The sequence below is a fragment of the Zeus faber genome (genome assembly GCF_960531495.2).
Source record: "Zeus faber genome assembly, chromosome: 4".
Taxonomy (NCBI): domain Eukaryota; kingdom Metazoa; phylum Chordata; class Actinopteri; order Zeiformes; family Zeidae; genus Zeus; species Zeus faber.
This window is the reverse complement of record NC_137191.1, coordinates 7,314,022-7,333,124: the sequence shown is the minus strand read 5'-3', so window position 1 is coordinate 7,333,124 and position 19,103 is coordinate 7,314,022. Positions and strand designations below refer to the sequence as shown.

Below are 19,103 nucleotides of genomic sequence, written 5' to 3'. Positions count from 1 at the left end.
TCGCCATATCCTCCAGCGATCGGGGCTTATTAAACACCTTGTAGTTGTCCGTCACCGAGCTCCTGTTTTTAACTCAACGCAGAACAAGGAGGCACGGGCAGAAGGTCGAGGGCACCAATCGGTGCGCTGCTCTGTGCTGTTTTACCTCAGAGACCAGGATTGAAACGCCGCTCGACTCCACAGCGGGGGAAGTTATGATGCACAGTGAGAATGTTCGGGGATGTTCTGTTGACTTTCAAGCTGCATTCACAACTAACTAATAAAACGAACTAATGAATAACTAATAAAAGATTCCCACGAGTGATTTCTGCTTATGGAGCAGGGCCCCTGTGGGTCCTCCTGCACATTATTCATATTTATTTGTGTACAAAAATATATATATATATTATTAATTTATTTATTTGTATATATTTTGTCTGTATTTACTGTTCTTCTATGTATTCCCAAAGTGAAAAAAAGTGTATTTTTCCACACTGAGAGTAAAATTTTAGTATATATAGTATGTTAAAAGTATAATTCTATTTGTTTCTGAGTATATTTGGAAGGGTTAGGTGAATTTCTGTGGTAATTCTTGTTTGTGTTATGTATTTAACACAAAAATACATGTTAAAAAAGTACATTGAAACAGCAACCTAACTTCAGCTGTACTTGCAGTATAACCTAACCCCTGAAAAATATATTTAAAATATATTTAATCACATCTTAAGTAGAATTTCTAACACACTACGTACAAATAAGTTAAGTTTTAATTGAACACACCTTTAATAAATTAATGTGAAGACAAAATTTACGAATAATGAACTAAGTATATCTTAATTTGTTACTTGGGTGTTCTTTTGTTTTGATATCTACAATAAAATTAAGTTATTTATAACATTTCGTGGCATTCCTAGTCTATTACCCCGGGTGTTATAGGTCGTATTTTAACTCACTCTAGGTAAACATCATGACATGGGATTTAAAATTAGAACTGTCATTTGTTTTGGGATTATTTCCCCCCGTCAAACTTGACTCCCAGCAGCCACTCGATTTGACTGACTTGCATCGCGTCTCCTCCGATCCGTCCACGGCCACACGCCAAGCAGAAAAACAAGCGCACGCACAGGACCCGTTTCATTTGAAAAATATAAAACTTTAATAAAGGCTACATCTCTCAATAATTACAATAATTATAGGTCCAAGTAAATCTTTAAATGAGACTCTTTATATAATGCATAATTTACAGTTAAGATAGAATGGAACAAAAAAAAAGGCCATGTTGTAAAAACAAACACGTAAAAAAAATGATTACAGGATATTATTAAAAGCATAAAAATATCTTTTCAACATAAAACCCTTTTGAAAACCAAGGGATATATATTAAAACCCTGAAACAGGGTAGCACATGGTATGGTCTCCATGTAGGCACAGGTGCTGATTTCCGAAAAACACCAGATATATCGTGTGTTCGTATGCGCGCGTGTGTGTGTGTGTGTGTGTGTGTGTGTATGTATGTGTGTGTAGCGTATGTCAGCATCTATACTTCAGAATGCATAATTACAATGTGTACAGGAGCTCTGCTGAACTTCAACATGGTGTCACAGTCACGACATTCCGGGTTAAAAAAATAAAATAAAATACAAATAAAAAAATCGGACCTGCACTGTTTTTTTTCTCGTTCATATCCGGATTATTTTGCCGCGACCTTGAATCCGATCTCCGCTTCTTTTTTTTTTTTTTCTTTCCCTTGTTAACACGTGCTGCAAACCCTGCCAATATCAGGTGGTACGACTTGTGCCCCGCCCCCGCCCCGCCCCTCTCTGTGTGTATTCTGCAACTGTTTCCTCCCTTGTGTAACGCTTGGTCTACAAAGGCACAACAAATAAAGATCGAGCTCCGTTGCTGGACAGAGGGAGGCAGGGAGCGAGAAAAGAGGGAGAGAGAAAAGAGGGATAGGGAGGGACCACAAGCGCGAGCAACGCGATAGCTGGAGCTATCAGCAGCATATAAGACTGCGGGTCGACTTTTTTGATGGCGGAGGAGTGTGCGCACCTCGCAGACGAGTGCTGTTAAGGTTGTTGGTTTTCTGGGGGGCCGGACGGGGCTGTGTATAGGCTGACGGGACTGAAGTTTAAACAAAATTAACTGAAACACAACGTAATATCACCAAAGTATTCTCCCAACACTCAAAGCAGCTTGCCCACTGGCTGGAAATGGGAAATGGGGAAGGGGGGTGGGGGTGGGGGCACAGGTTTCAGAGTAGTTAGGGAGGCAGGACGGGGGATGGGATAGTTTCTTTCAATAAATATTCAATAAAAAAAAAACAAAAAAAAAACAACAACTTTCAGTTCATGACAAAAAAAGCATCTATATATAATACATGTATATATACATATATGTATGTATGTATATGCACACGTACGGACGTTTTATTTTTCGTCTTTCAAACAATGTTAGAGTAGTAGCAGTCCGCTGCACTCGGCCAAGAAGTCGGTCTCTAGCATCGCCCGAAAAAAGCAAAAAGACAAAACAGTCATCTGCATCTTCAGTGGTTATATTTTCAAGAAGAGGCGGAGCCTCCGATGGACGCCGCTCGCCGTCTCTTCCGAGTCTCTCGTTGTCGTTCCCTTGTGTTTCTAAGGCTGATTGGTTGAAAAAGTCAGGGAGGGGGCGGGGCCTCCTCCGTGTTCGGCATTACTTCATTGGCTCATCTTCCTTCAATCGCTCCTCTTGTGCTGGATATATTAACTCTGTTTAGCTTAATATTACGAAATAGAAAAAGAAACTAAAAACAAAAACAAAAACCAAAAAAAAAAAAAAATAAGAGTCCAGAGTGTTTTCACGCTTAATTATTCTTCGAAGTGTCTCTCTCTCTCTCTCTCTCTCTCTCTTTCTCTCTCTCTCTCTCGCTCGCTCGGGTTCGCCGGCGCTGGTTTGGCTTTTGGGTGGAGGCGCCCTCAGTCCATCCTCTCCACCTTCCCCAGGACCTTGCCTTCGTACATGGGCAGCGCGCCGGCGTCCTCCCACACCTCCTCGAAGACGGCACCGCACTCAAACTCGTCACTGGCCTTCTTGAAGTAGTACCTGAAGCAGAAAGAAAAGAACTGTGATTAGCAAATGTTGGGAGGAAAACAAAAAAAAAAATATATATAAAATATATATATATATAAAATAAACAGCGCGGGAACATCTGACATCGTGGCAGCGAGGTGTTCCTCACATATTTTATAATCTTTCAACCCGCTTTGAGGCGCCTACACACTATTTCCAGGTACACGCTTGCACACAGCTCCCTTTAGTCCAAATCAAACGCAAACGCAACAGCGCACCGCGAGATCCAGAAATGGATCCCGCTCAAAAAACAAGTTAGTCATCCCCTTCAACGCCATCCCTGTGCACTTCAAAGGCCGCGAGCTGACTCCACGTCACAGCGCTGCACAAACAGAGCTGAACTCTGCCTTTAAAGCCGCTTTCTGTGTGTGCGAGTGTGTGAGCGTGTCTGTGTGTGTGTGTGTGCGCGCGCGTGTGTCTGCGCGCGTCCTCTCATCCACTTGTTCGACCTGACTGCGGGCCGTCCTGCCCGTCCTGTCTGTCCTGTCTGTCCTGCAGGATCTTATTAAAGTTGAAGGGTTAATTAGAGGGCGTCTCAGGGCGCTGACCCCGCCCTCCGCTCGGCGCTGCCTCTCCGCCGCCGCCGTCGCCGCCGCCGTCGCCGCTTCTAATTGGGCCGACTGTCAAATGAAGGGCCTTTCTGTCACACGACTTGACGTTTCAGGTGCCCAAGAGTCTGCCCGTCACCCTGGCCGACGCAATCCAGCAATTTGCATGCACGCAACCAGACGGGCACACGCACACACACACACACATGAACACACACGAACACACACGAACACACACACACACACACACACACACACACACACACACACACACACACACACACACACACACACACACACAGAAACAAGCAAAACACAGTCACATGTGCAGCGACTCGGGGACGCTTTCCGGTCACCAACCGAGAACAGTGCAGGACGGGATGGTGGGGGGGTGGGGTAGATTGGAAGCAGGTTGAGCCTGAGGGGTTGCGGGTTGGTGGTGGTGGTGGTGGTGGTGGGGGGGGGGGGGCTGTCTCCTGGAGGTCGCGGGGGTCACCTCACCAGCCTTCTTCTGCTTCTTCTTTCTCCCTCTTCATCGCTAAAACAGCGAGAAAGTCCCAGGGACAGATCGTTCCCGGGGAGCGTGAAGTCCGTCTGAACGCCTAATGATCCCCCCCACCCCGCACCCCCCGCCCGCTTTCAACCAGGCAGAACACCAGCGGGGGGCGGGGGTTGGGGCTGGGGGCGGTGGAGGGCGGGGGGAGTTTAATGATAAGCTTTGTAATGGAAAAAAATGCCTTACTTCACCCATGAGTGCCAGCACCAAGGCATTTAAAAAAAACTGTTTTATGAGGAATAACTGAGTCGTACAAACAACACATGTATGGGGCGGGTGGGGGTTTGGGGGGGTTCTCGTTTGTTGTTGATTAAACAGTCATCGTGTAAACACACACACACACACACACACACACACACACACACACGCGGTTTTCCTTTTCTGCGTTGAACGCAACATGCTTTGAAACGTTTGGCCGAGATCGGAGAATGTGGAGCTGCAAGTGTCTCTGATTTGGGCCGTTGCAAAATCCTGCATGGGGGTGGGGGTGGGGGTGGGGTTGGCAGGGTTGAGGGTTGGAGATGTGGAAACTGCGTCTGGTTTTCGCGGCAGCGGCTCCTCAAACCATGACGGCCAAGACGTCGTGTCAAGCAAGTAAAATGACGGGGGCCCCTCTCCCGTTTCAGGGGGGGGCTGCGGAGATCTGCATCCTCGCTAATATTTCAAAAGCATCTCTTTGTTTCACAAAGAAGACGGTGGAGGGGGTGGAGGGGTGGTGGGGGGTGGAGGGGTGGGGGGCTTTCCATTGGAACACATTTTATGTGGCAGGATTTTTCTCTCTTCGCAACATCTGGCACCAATATCGTCTGGCAGAGCCGCGGCGTACTGTTCTCCGCTGTACCGCTGCCATGTCCAAATTAACCAACTCCACACATTCTGCTGCCATTAAAGCCAGACGCTGCACCCCATACCCCCCCCCCCCCCCTTTTCTTTCTGTTGCTTTGCTGGCTGTAGAGTTATGGGATGGCAGGGGCGCGATGACTTGTTTGCAGGCAGATGTGCCTGATGTGGATGTCACGGCCGCACCAGCTTCGCGTACACGTAGAGCGGGCCCCCGAAATCTGCGGGGGACTGCAAACTCCTACGGCTTCAGCCTTTGACTCAGGTGGAGGCGGCATCATCGGAGTTTCATCATCTGTTTTTTTTTTTTTTTTTTTTTTTTTAAGTTGATGAGGTGTGCAGTTAACAAGTTTAAACTTTCCTTGGAATCGCCTCTTTGCCCCCTTCGCAAATCCCCGCACAACAGCCCAGACGGTGGAGTTGATGACTTGTCTGACGGGGGTTTGTCGGCCGCTCCGCCCTGCTGATGATAACAGTGGATCCTCAGTGATCCACAGGAGAAGCTGCTTGCAGCTCTGATGCAATGCCGTGGAGGAGGAATTTGAGGACCCAGCAATAGCCTTTGTGCAACAAAATAAAAGGCCCCAGTCTTCAAAGCCATACTTATTAAGGCTGCCTTAGCATGGAAATCAGTACCAGATGTGAATCTCCCAACACACAAAAAAAAAAGAAAAAAGCCCAGAAATAAAAAAGAAAAAAGAAAAATCCCTCCCCTCCTCCTCTAAGAAGAGTGGATCCGCACAAAATTCTGCTTTTTCCATCTTGACGGACAGAAATCTTTAACTCAGAAAACGCCTCACATAAACACATAAACCACAATCACACATGGCGATGTGACCAGCGACCCTAATTGTGGCCGAGCTGACGTCCAGACAGGTTTTCTGTGAAGCATATTTGGGGGGGTCGTGGGGTGGGGGGGTGGTATTCACCTGTAGTTGCCTTTCTTGCTGAGCTGTTCCTTAAAGTGTCCCAGGGTGAGGCAGTGGGCCTTCATCATGCTGCGGTAGGGGATCTCCTCACCACAGAAGAAGTAGGTGACCACCAGCTCCTTGGACCTGGAAATAGACGAGAGGAGAGCAGACATTAGCAACTGGACGGGAGGACAGAGGTGTCCAGGATTATCTTATCTTATCTTACTCATGGGCGTTTCCTGTTGTCTGTACTTAAGATGGCGAGGGTTCGGGTTGGACCTTACCCTAACCCATCCCATTCAACAACAAACAGTTGCACTGCGTTACATAGGTTAACAAATATTCTTTTGGTTGGCTTCGAAGATGTCTTTCTGAATGTGTTTATGGGTGTGTGTGTGTGTGTGTGTGTGTGTGTGTGTGTGTGTGTGTGTGTGTGTGTGTGTGTGTGTGTGTGTGTGTGTGTGTGTGTGTGTGTGTGTGTGTGTGTGTGGGTGGGTGCATGCAGGGCGCGGTCTAAGCACTGTATTACGGCGTGTTTAATCTTAAATGATTAAAAGCGAGAGGAGTTCAAAGCCTCGTCTGTGCTGACTCACAACATCTCTCTTTGAAGGGAAGAGCAAGAAAATCTGAGAGGACGAGGGCAAAAGAAAAACCACAAGTTTGGAGAGCGAGAGAGAGTGTGTGTGTGTGTGTGCATGCGTGTGTGTGTGTGTGGAAAAAGTCAATGCAACAACGAGCAAAAGCCAGAAAGACGGCCATAAATAAAGAGCAAAGAGAGACTGCATGACAGCATGGTAGGACAGGGGCCGGCAGAAATGAGAGAAGGTCGGGGGTCTTACTGGTCTGTTTGAAGTCCGGGGCTGGCGGAGGGGGCAGCTCCGCTGGGGGGAGCAGGATGAGTCCTGTCTCTCTGAAGGCTCATGGTCGCTGCCGAATGCCTGTCACAACCACAGTGTTGAGCCGTTAGTTAACGCCTCAAAACCAAAGGCAAAAAATAAATAATAAATCGTGTGCTTTTTGGGAGTGTGGAAAATATTCCTTCTTGAAATGAAAGACTAAATTTATATGTTATGATAATAGTTAAATATCCGATACACAGCTCAAATTTCCACTGGGCCTCTTTATTCAGAGGTAAATCATTTTCAAAACACCACGCAGGTTGTTTCTGCCTACCTCTGTTTGGGGGGCTTGGAGACCTCCTCCAGTCGGCGGCAGGCCTCCTCCAGCTGTGCCAGGGTGTTGGGCGGGGGCAGGGGGGGCATGGCAGGATCCTGGATGAAGGGGTGGCCAGGGTGGTGGCTGCGGAGGTGACCCCCGTTGCCAATGCCGCCTCCGCCCCAGGGGGCGTGGGGCCGGCTAGGTGGGGTCTTGACGGGCGCGTCTGCGGGGTGGGCCTTCTTCAGGCTCTGAGTGCTGTGGAGGTGAAACAGACAACATTAAAATCCAATGGTGTCAAATGCGGCCAGGCAGCCGCAGCTAAGCATCTGGGCGGGGGGGGGGGGGGGTCGCTTACCTGTGGGGTTTGTGCTTTCCCTGTCGTTCACTCTCGAGGATCCATTGCCAGACATTCTGAGAGCGGTCGGTGGTGTCCAGGGGCAGCGACACACCCTCCTCAAAGACCTTGAGGGGCCGTTTGGACAAAGTGCTGCAGCGACTGAGGGAGAGAATCGAGGCGTTTTGTTAGGAACAGGCCGAGAGTGAGCAACATGACGGAGGCCGCCCGTGTATTCATGCTGCTCCGTCAGAGCAGCCGCTTCGATGCACTTACGCAGGGGTGAAATCGGAGTAATCTCCGCCGCTGGGGGGGCAGAGGCACTGCACGCGCTGGGCCGCCTCAGCCTCGATCTGCTCCTTGGTCTTGGGCCCACCGTGGTGGTGGTGGATGTAGTGGTGGTGGATGTGCTTGGTGGACGGCTTTCCCACCAACACCTTGGAGGCACCAGGGCGGGGACTCAGGAAGGGCACGAGGCTGGAGGGCAGAACGGCACCGATCGGGTCGGGGGAGCGCGAGCGCGGCGAGTGCCGGACCAGACCGGGTGATTGGCAGCCGGGCGTCTTGAGGACGCGGGACAGGTGCTCGTCCAGTATGGCCTGGGGGTCCTCGTCACAATGGCCGCCGGTGGGGAGCAGAGGGTGGTGGAGGGTTGTACTGCAGGACGGCTCGCTGCTCTCCTCCTTTTCCTCCTCCTAGAAAGGCAAACGCACACACACAATGTGCCGGGGGGTTAAGATGGACCACATCCAGCAAGGAGGCAGAGAAGTTTACATCTCCACTAACACCAACGTATATGTAACGTTCTCTGAAGTCTGTGAGACCAAACGCTCGGATAACTTGATTTGAGTTTCTCTTTTGCTGCACTGTTATCCCTGCTAACAGGCTTTGGGTGCGCTTCATCTATAATGCACAGTGTGCCTGAGCCTCACAAAGAGACTGGCACGCTGCACACACTCAGCAAACGTGCCACTGGAGAGCAGCTAAGCGCTAACTATTTGAAGGAACTTCAAGTGTGTCAAGAAACATAAGTCTGAAACTTCCTCCAGATGAAATGGCAGCGCACGAGGGGAGAGAGAGAGAGAGAGAGAGAGAGAGAGAGAGGGAAGAAGTTACTTAACTGGGGCAGCCTTCCAATTCCCCCGAGCCTCTTCCCTGTTCGTTTACATGTTACAGCTGGCCTACAGGCCCTACATTGCAAGGGCGGCGATGGCTGCCAAACTTTCCACTCGGCTATATGGGGGCTTTTCCAAGTGGCAGCCATACAATTAATGAAAGTTGTATATGTTGGACTGCCATGATAATGAGAATTGTGTGTGTGTGTGTGTGTGTATGTGTGTGTGTGCGTGCGTGCGTGTGTTGCTCACCTCCTGGATCTGCTGCAGCCTCTCCTCCAGTGTGCTCATGGTGTCCTGCTCTCTCTTCAGCTTCTCCAGCCGGGTGATGAGCTGGGCGGCAAAATCAGAGGGCTCCATGGGGGTCATCTCCTTGGGCAGCCTGTGTGTCCTCTGCAGCAGCAAACAGAGGAGGCGGGAGGGAGAATGTTAGAGAACAGCCATGAAATGGGCCGAGTGTGGGGAAGGGGACCGGGAGCAGTCACGCCAAGCGGCTCTGCCAGGTGGCCGGGATGCCGCCTGGTCCTGAGGAGGTGGGGTGCCTGCCATCTGTATGATTCAGTATGAGTTTGCGCGCTCCAGCCCCACTTACTGCCACGTCGTTTACTGTAGCGTAATTCACCGTAAACGGACATGCATTGTCGGGGTTTCCTTGGGAACTGGGTTAGCGCGCTCTGTTTCCTCAATTTTGGTCGCAAGAAACTCCGGCTCCAAGGGATTGAGCAGAATCACCCCGGAGTTCCTGCAGTCTGGTTTACGTGTCCTCTGCCCTTGTGCCTTCGTCCAAGCTCCCCAAAAGCCCGCTCCGAAAAAAGCTACTCCAGAAAGGAACTATCCGGATGCCCTTGCCCTGGGGATAACCCCCCCCCCGAAAAACCTTCTCCCCGCCTCCCCCCGACCGCCACCATTCTTTTTGGTGCCCAGTGCCCTTGGCAGTGCCAGGGCCGCAGGGCGAGCGGGTAGCGGGGAAAAAAAGAGGGGGAGTGGGGGCAGCGGTGACGGGGGTAGCAGTTGGTCTCGCTCCGAGGGTAGGCTCCCTGCCTGCACCCTCTGTAGCCCAACCGAGCCATCAGGCAGGCAGCCTCTGAAGTCAGCACACTTCAAAGGGCCCTTGTCAAACATCAAACGCACACTAGGGGTGGGAGGGACACGCAGCTTTAAATCTCTGAATAAAAGCCAGATATCGACGGAGGAGGGAAAGTGGTGGGGGGTTGCAAGGAGAAAAGAGGGTGAGAAGAAAGTGAAAGGGGGGACAAAAATTAAAAAGCAAGGTGGAATAAAGGGAAGCGAGGGAGAAGGTGGAGGTGTGTGTTTGTGGAGTGGTGTTGGTGGCAGGAAGGGAGATGGAATGAGCAGCAGAGTCAAATACCGGGGAGATCTGAGGGGAAGGAGTCATTTATTTCCCGACTATACGCGGGGCAGCTCAGAGGTACTCTAGTCACATTATCCCCCCTTTTTCTTTAACTATATGCGCCGGCACTGCACTCTCTCTCTCCCTCCCTCTCTCACTCCCTCCCTCTTCGCCTCTCCCCCCTTTTTTTTTTGTTATTTGGCGCACTGGCTTTCTTGATTTTGAGTCTCTTTTTTTTTGTTGTTTCTCTCATCTCTTTGTAGAGACGATGAAGGGAGGGAGAAGAAAGGCAAGCGAGGCTGCTGGCAAAGGAGCGCCAGCCCCGCACGGGGCCCCCGCTGCCTGGGGCTGGTGCATCATGGGAGACAGAGCCATCTACAAATCAGGAGGGAGACATTAAAGGAAAGCAAGTGGGAAAGGAAGAGAAAAGAGGGAGAGAAAAAAAAAAAAAAAGAAGTAATAAAGAGGCAAAGAGACAAATCACACGAACACACACACACACACACACACATACACAGACACACAGACACACACACACACACACACACACACACAAAGACACAGACACAGACACACACAAACCCACACACACACACACACACACACACGGATGGAAAGATGACAAGTTTTACCCCCACCCCCACCCCAGCTCAAACTCTGCCTAACCCAGGCACTGACAACACACAACAAGGAGGTCTGGAGCACTTTACGACTTGTCCACGGCTGACCCCAGGTGGCTCCCCAGAGCAGAGGGTGGTGACAGCGCAAGTAGCTGAGATGAGTTAGGGCCAAAGGGTGACAAAATAATGGGAGGGCACCCACTGCTGGAGGCTGATAATGAATGGGGCCATCCAGCGTAAGGGATTAAAGCAGCAACCTCGCTGGTCAGTCTTGGAAAGCAATCAGGGGTCCCCCTCTCAGCTCGACATTGAGAATATCGGCTTCATCAACATCAACACATGTCGGCGCCACCTCTAGCACCACAATCCCAACTGATCACGTGAGGCACGTGTTGTCCCAACAGCGTCACACGCAATGAGACAGAGAACAAAAAAAAAAAAAAAAAAAATCAAGTTTATATTTGACAGAGCTAGATGCTACTGGTATGGGTTTGGGGTGTGTGTGTGTGTGCGTGTGCACGTGCACGTGTGCGTAAAACACTAGCAAAACATAAAAAAGGCGAAATAATATGCAAATTCTGCCTTTCATTTACCCTGACTTTTATATGAAAAGAAGTGGGGAAATGGAATATCGTATTCTGTCACAACAGAATCCCTTGAGGGAATCAGGACCCGGTTGTCTGTCAGTGTGTAAAAGTTTGAGTTAACAGATTTTTTTCTTCTCCTTTCAAAAAAAAAAAGAAGAAGAGTCTTCAAGACAGGAAGTAGAACTTCAGGAAGTAGAACTTACAGGAAAGTGGGGTAGCGAGACCTGGCCATTGATCTTGACACTGCGGTGCATCTCTCGCTGGAGCTGCTTCTTGGTTCCCAGCTTGTAAGGAGGGATTCCATCTCTGCGAACATGAGAAAAGGCATGTGTTAAAAGCGTTTTTTAAAGTTAACCGTAGGCTGCCGAAAAAGCTGCCAGCTACCAGTTTTACCCCGCAAAAAAAAAAAAGAAGAAAAAAACGGCTCTGTGGACAAATCTCTGGAGAGACTGCTCATCATTGAAGTGACCGACACAACACCGCCCCAGTAGCCACCCACCAGGCACGTTACGGCTAAATCAAAGACCCAGGGAGCCCTTGAAGCCAAGGCAGCAAAAACACACATAACAAAACACATTGGGACAATGGGAGAGAAATGCTAAACATCCCAGCGCCTCCTTCAAAAGAAAAAACCCCACTGATAGCTTTACGTCGGCCTTTGTCAATGCCCAAAGCCTGCTTTTTCTTAATAATAAGTTAGCCGGCACCAGAAGAACCCCGGCAAAGCCCGATAAAGTTCTACTAGCTTTGTGGCTCTGACATAATAACGGAGAGGGAAAGAATGTAGTCGGGGCTACTAGTCTCCACACAATTTAGCATTTACTGAGCGAGTTTCTGCTAGCACTTCCAGTCAGCTGCCATTTAAGCCGGGGTAATTATCTTGGCCTTTTTGGCTGTTCAGAAGTGTCCGACCCAGCCCAAACGCTACTTTTTTTTTTTTCCGCTGCCTCTTTGAAATCTCACACTCATGCACATATGCACCCGCTGCCATCTTCGTTTGGCAAGCGCTCCGCTGTGAGCCTCTGATCTCCGCAACATCAAAAGGCTGGTTTGTAAGATAAGGTAATGTTTGAAGTTGGTGCAGCAGCATTCCCCAGCGTCCAAGTAAATCCATAAATAAGATATAAGCAAAAAAGAGAAAAAGAAATGCCCCCCCCGTCCTCAACCCCGACTCCCCAAAATCTGCCTCCCCCCGTTGTCTATCTGGGGAATGGGATTAAACTTTGCGGTGCGCCTTTTAACCGTTCTAAGATAGGACAAACCAATCAACTCGTTCCCTCTGAGTAAGGGAGGGGACGGCGCTGGGGTCCCCGTTGCAGGTGGCCGGGACGGGGTGGGGGCTGGAGGAGGGAGGGGGACAGAGAACCAGGGGACGGTCGCTCTCCGTGACCTTGACATCGCTCCGGCGAGGTTCGAGCGCTCGAATGACACCACCGAGACGAGACCGAACGATACCGCCGCCCGACCGCTGACATCATTCTTCGTGCAGCGGCGGGCTCCTAATAAGTGGAGCGCACCACCCAAAATCGACGGTTTTCGCAAACTGCACCCTCGAGAGTGCGAGTCATGAGCCTCCCGAGGCGTAGCAACAGACGTGGGGAACTCTTCGGGAAAAAAAACAAAAAAAAAAAAAACATAACTGAGAAGCCTGGAGGAAGTGGTGCACTAACCGGGACCCGCAAAGTTAGCAGACAAATATAATTCCCAAACAGATCTCGCCCACCTCCGGCTACACAGACTGGGTTTTATTTTTTCCTCTTTTTGTTTTGTTTTTTTGTTTTTTGTTTTTTTTTTAACCAAAAGGAGCCGTCCCCGCCGCGGCGACGGCCGGACGCCTTTGTGCGGGTCGTGCGAGAGAAAACAGCGACGGACTCTTTTCATGGGCCCTTTACTTTATGGGTCTCCCATTGGATCTCCCATTCAGTTGTGCAAGTCATTTTCAAAGCAGCCAGCCACCCTCTTATCCCTCTAAGCCCCTCTCGCCTAACAATAGGCTGAAAGCGATTCAGTTAAGCCCTTTATACTCTGTGCACTTTATTTTCTCACTGCCCTGCACTCGTCACCACTCCTGCTACCGGCTCCGGAGCAGCAGAAGATCGGCCAAGGTGTGGCGAGGAGTGTTTTCCCTTTTCTTTTTTCCTCTTTGTCTTTCTTTTCTGGAAGGGGTTGGAGTTGGGGGGGGGGGGGGGGCGTGGGAGTTCCTCATGCCTCGTCGCTAGGTCCAGAAATGAGTTGCCCCCCCCCTCGTAGGCACATGATCTCAGCATGCTGCAGGGGCCAGTGGCAGGAAACCGACCCACCATGTGAGTGAGTCTGCTTTCATTTGGTGCCAACATTTTTTCAATGGGTTTGTCTTGAGGCCCAAATGGCCATTTCCCTACCTCCCTGCCCCCCAGCCCCCTCGCCCCACCCCCACCCGGCTCTTCAAAGGGAAAACATGATTAGATAATATGGAGAAAAAAAAAAAACAGAAAAGAAAAAAAGAAACAACTACGAGAATAAAAAACAAAAAACAAGTCTGTTGTAGCAGAAGGGTGGGTGGGATGGATGCATTTCGACTTGAGATGAAGGCAACGCCCCCATCAACATCAAGAACTTCCCTTGCCACCCGCCCCCAACCCCCACCCTCTCCAGCCTGTAACACACCAGAATAAACTTCAAAAGGTCCTTTGACATAATGACTTTTCCAGAGTTATCTCCCTCGGGGCCCTTTCAGCAACTACAAATTAATAGAATTACCTGAAGTCAATCATGGGGGATAATTAAAACACATTACAGATCATTCTTTCGCAACTGCAAAATCCCTCAAGAAAAGTCTTTGAACCGCGCAGCCAAATATTTTTCTTCTCACCCCGCGACCGTTTTTTTCCTGGAAAGGTGTTGAATGAACTCTGATCCCCCGCGAGCGCCAAACACTTGCGGAGCCTCTCAAACTCGCCCGGCAGAGCTAGCCCTCGCTGCGCACCAACTCAGCGGAAAAAGGAGTGTTTTTACGGGAAGCTGGTGCCGGAGCAGGCAGATAACCAAGCCGGAGTCTTTTTTTTTTTTTTTTTTTTTGATATCAATGAGAAGAAGAAAAAAAAAGTGGGGGGGAACTTACACACTGCTATCCGTCATGGACATGGAGTCATCCGTCATGGCGTCACTAGAGATTTCACTGTCATTGGCACTGGTGGCAGGGGCAAAGACGTAGCCCGAGTTGACGAAGTAGGGGCTGGCGGGGTCCCCTCTCCGATGGGACCTGGAAAAGACGAAGGCGGTGATTGGACACCTCTTCCGTTTGACATGTTTGCCGGACAAGCCGTGAGCACGGTACGGATGGTGATGGAAGGAGCGGGGTGGCTTTTTTTTTTTTGGGGGGGTGTATTTCTTGTTCAATTTGGGAACCGGATCCGGCGTCTCCAGCGTCTGTTATGTTTAAGGTTTTGTAATTAGAGTCACTTTCGCGAGACTTGGGGGCCCTCAGGAATGTGACAACAGTATCAGTGCCGAGGGTTGTGGGTTCTCTTGTTTCTTGTCTTTTATTTCTCTCGCTCTCTCTCTTTCATGTCTCCTCCCCCAAACATGCGGGGGGGGGGGCCTGTATGTATGTGAATGAACAACAGCACTTCCCACTTCTCTCTTTTTCCCTTCTGCTATCTCTTCACCCTTTTGTTGGGCCAAGGCCCCCTTCTCCCGCACTTTTCCACTCTGAAACTCCATTCTTTCCTTCTCTTTGCTTTGAGGGGTTTTTCTCTTCCCCTCTCACTCTCTAATGTTTTCTATACTCCAATCCGGGGGCCCCTCCACGTTTCCTCCCCCTTCCAACAGCCCACCGCCTTGCCTTTCTAAAGTCTCTCTCTCTCTCTCTCTCTCTCTCTCTCTCTCTCGTCTCTCTCTCATCTCTCTCTCTCTCTCTCTCTCTCTCTCTCTCTCTCTCTCTCTCTCTCTCTCTCTCTCTCTCTCCTCTCTCTCTCTCTCTCTCTCTCTCTCTCTCTCTCTCTCTCTCTCTCCTGCTGTGTTGCATTCCTGTTCCAGTAGTGAAGGGGGAGAACAAGGAAGGGGGGGAAGGAAAGAGGAAAGGGGGGGGGGGGACTTGAGCTTTAAAGAGAGAGAGAGAGAGAGAGAGAAGAGAGAGAGAGAGGGGAGAGGGAGAGGTTGAGAGAAAGGGGGAAGGAGGGCCCCTTTCTTTATGAGAATGCCTACTGCCGGGAGTGCTGAGTGGAGAACCCCCAGCATGACTAAAGCGTAGGCCCCAAGCTCAAACCTGACCTTTGGAAGGTCCGCGCAAAGAGTCAGGTATTTAGCACAGCTGGGCTCTCTGCACGCCCCGCCCCTCCTCTATTTCTCCATCTCTGTTCTTTCTTTCAATCCCCCCCCCCCCCCTTTCTTCCTCCTCCTCTTGTCTCTCCCTGTCTCCCTCCCAAAGCATGCTTAGTCTTTTTGTCCGTACCATTTTTTTTCTCCGAAAGGAGAGATAAAAAAGCGTTGATAAGAAAGAAAGAAAAAAAAAAAAAACCTTAAAACAAAACACACAACATGCACTACATATTTTGGGCAAAGTCAGAGCGCTGGCCACTGAGCTGCTTTGAGAGTGTGTTGTGGTGCTTTTCTATCAGTTTAGAGGGAAGCGCTGGACGTTTTTCAAAGAGGCAGGGGAGAATTGGTTGCAGTGGCAAATTAGTTCCACGTGTTTGAGATGGAAATTGGTTGACCTACAGAGATGGTGAGGGGCAGGGGGAAAGGGAATGGGAAGAGAGAGAGAGTGAGCAAGAGAGGGGGGGGGGGTAAAAAAAAGAGCAAGAGAATGGGAGCGATGGAAGGGACATTATTGTTCTCTTTTTCTCTTCTTCTGGTAAAACACATGAATATTAGGGATCACACCAGGAGACGGAGCAGATGCCCCCATGTCAACATCATGCCAGAGCGCCTTTCACCCAGGCTCAACATCGGCCACTGTTAAGCCTGTTTGCCTTTTTACATGCAACGTCCTATCTGAGTCTGATTTTGTCATTTGTGCTCACGGAAATGAATCAAGTTATGGACATATGGAGGCTATTTAATTATTTTCCTGGTTATGCCGTTGCGAAAAAAAAAACAGCACACTAGACACAAATTCCAAACCTTAATAAGGCTAAAATAAACGTCTTTGGTTACTTGTCAGGAAAAGAGTGGATTATCTGTAAATTGCAGTTTCCCTACTGACACCTTAAGCACAAGACATTGTCAAAACACTCAGTGATAATGGTGTCCAGATGTGAGGCTCTCTTTATACGGGCATGGACAATGCTCAAAGCAGTTGAGTGAAAAACTTTGTGAAAGTGCTCTTTGATGCATGCAATCATGCATAAAATCTGTCTTTTAAACCGTTCTCAACTTGAAGAGTTTTCATGTGTTGGACAGTACGCGGGGGCAAAATGTTAAAAGAAAAGAAGAAGGAAAAAAGGAAAAAGACCAAATGCTTTCCAGAAACAATTCCACTTTCATCTCCGACCAAGGGACCAGTAACTCCACTTGGCATAAGGCAGTGTGTGTGTGTGTGTGTGTGAGTGTGTGTGTGTGTGTGTGTGTGTGTGTGTGTGTGTTTGTGTGTGTGTGTGTGTGTTTGTGTGTGAGTGTGTGTGTGTGCGTGTGTGTGTGTGTGTGTGTGTGTGTGTGTGTGTCTCTCTCAACTTGTATATATTGTGTTATAGGCTTGGATAACTACTTGGCTGAGAAACTAGAAAGAATATGAACAACAACCCCCCCCTCCCCCCCAAACTAGGCAGAGTTCCGTATAGCTGGAGCAGTCTTTAGGGCTTGGCATCCGAGTTCATGCCTAAACCGGAGGAAGGGTTTCAAAGCACAGGAAACTTGAGCAAACCAGCAGAGGGCTGCCTGCAAGACACCATTTACTTAAAGGAAGGACCTGATCCATTGATGTTTCCCAGCTCCCACCCCATCCACCCCTCCCGCCCCCTGCCTAACTGCGAGGCAGAGGGCACAAATATACAGGCATGTTCCTCCGAGATCCCCTTTGATCAGACGCCCTTTATCTCCAGCAAGCATTTATGAGGCAACATGTCAACTGCTAGATAAGTAGATACCAGTCTGCGGCTTTGCTAATGAATGGACGGGAGGGGCGGGGTGATGCAAATGATGCAAAACATGAAAAGCAATTTGAATTTAAATGCAATTAAAGTGACATGCAAGAATGGCTGCGGTGGCATGCGAGTGTCGTTGCAACAGCCAATAACTTTTTTTTTTTTTTAATTTTCATTTTGTTATTAATAATATGATGCTGGTACAAGAACTTCCAGAACCGCGACCGCAATCTCACCTGCATCCACCCTCCAGCAACCCTCCGCCGCGTCCGGATCGTGGCGGTGGCCCTCAGGGTTTTCGCGGACAGCCCCACCACGGACGCCAGGGTTTTCGCCTTCAGGTCGCCGCAGCTCCACTCCTCTTCCTCCATGAGCGCGGGAGGTATCCGCACATGAGCTTGAGGCTGCCCAGACCCCCGTGGCTGGCGTACGACGCGTTCTCGCAGCCGGCGCGCACGTACTCGAGGTAAATGTCGGAGGCGAGGAACATCTGGTAGGCGTTCTCCTCCATGGTGGACTGGATCTCCGTCTGCGCCTGGTCGAACATCGCCGAGTCGACGTGCTGCCTCTTGATACTATCCCGTATGAAGGTCTTGGTGGCGGGCTTCAGCTGCTTGGCCACCACGCCGTTGTTCTCCACGTACCGCTTGAAGATGACTTTGGCGACCCGCGGCGTTTTGGTATCCTTAAGGTCCATCACTGCCTGAAGCCGTTGCAGGCGAACCAGAAGTCCAGCGTGTCCACGCATTTCTCCTCTCCAGGAAGTTCCTGAAAGGAGCGCTCCGTCTTGGTCGCCCAGCAGGAAATGCAGCGACTTGGTCCACCGGACGAGGGCGAGTCCGGGGACGACGCTGCCCTCCGGCTCCCCGAGTCCGTCCTCGTTCCTCCTCGCCGTGGAGGGGATGTCTTTAACGAGCCCCCGCGCTGCTGGGACCTCATCGTGGCGTGGTGCTTGCCGCCGGGGTCGCGCCGGCATGGGCGGCTCCCCCTCCTCCCCCGGCACCGGGGGACGGGGAGCGTCTTCTCGGAAGCTGCCGCTGGCGTGCTCCGCCAGCGCCCTGCTCATGGCTCCGCGGCTGCGGCTCGCCCGTGCGGGAGGGTGCCTGCCGCCGTCCGCGCCTCCTCTCTCCGGTGGATCCTCCCTTGCACTCTCTGGACGCAGCGGGGGAGCTTCTCGGCTCCTCTTCGCTCTGGAACACAAAGTATTGATCTAATCAAAGCCAGATCCCATGCTCGCTTCAAAGGCACCGCATCAAGTAAACAGTCCTTTCAAACACACCCCTCGACGGGTCCACGGGAGGGGGGGGGGGGGGGGGATATGAAAGGTCCTTTTCATTCCATTTATCTATTTATAATCTAAATGAGAGATCAACCGGCAGCCTGCATTCTCGATATGCGTTGATCTGTCACATCAAACGCCCCCCATTTTATTATTACATTTTTTTTTTAAACAAGAACAATAATTTCACGCGGACTCACCAATAATCATAACTGTCCCCGAACACACGTGTTCCCCTAACGAGTCCCTGTCACGGGGCTTCGGCTCCAATTAACACCCGAAATCCGTTCCCAACAATCACACACACCCCGATCCCGTCCTCAGGTCCCCCCCCCCCCCCCCCCCCCCCCCTTCCACGTACGACTACGACACGACACGCGGATATAAAAACGCACCGGTTGGTTGCGACACGCGCACCGAACCAAAGAAAAAACCCAAAAAGCCGTAACGTGCGCGCGCGCGCCGCGCGCGGGGGTGGAGAGAGGTGGTGGGGTTAAAGAAGGAGACCCGCGGGAGAAGCGCGAGGCGCTCACGCGTAATAACGCGCGTCTCCGATCAATCACATGGAATCAAATCGTTTTCAAATTCATCAATCCGTAAACCTCCCCCCACCCCTAAAAAACGATAAATGAAATTAAAAAAAAAACAACCC

General features: G+C 50.3%; 1 pseudogene across 1 annotated transcript; it reads right to left on the bottom strand.

The window, feature by feature from the left end:
• Positions 1–1,201: 1,201 nt before the first annotated feature.
• Positions 1,202–18,238, bottom strand: LOC307228670 (axin-2-like; annotated as a pseudogene). Its single transcript, XR_013844783.1, has 10 exons — positions 17,409–18,238; positions 14,211–14,351; positions 11,314–11,416; positions 8,805–8,945; positions 7,714–8,132; positions 7,459–7,599; positions 7,119–7,358; positions 6,785–6,883; positions 5,964–6,089; positions 1,202–3,063 (listed from the first exon to the last, which is right to left on the bottom strand). The product of XR_013844783.1 is annotated as an axin-2-like (transcript).
• Positions 18,239–19,103: the final 865 nt, after the last annotated feature.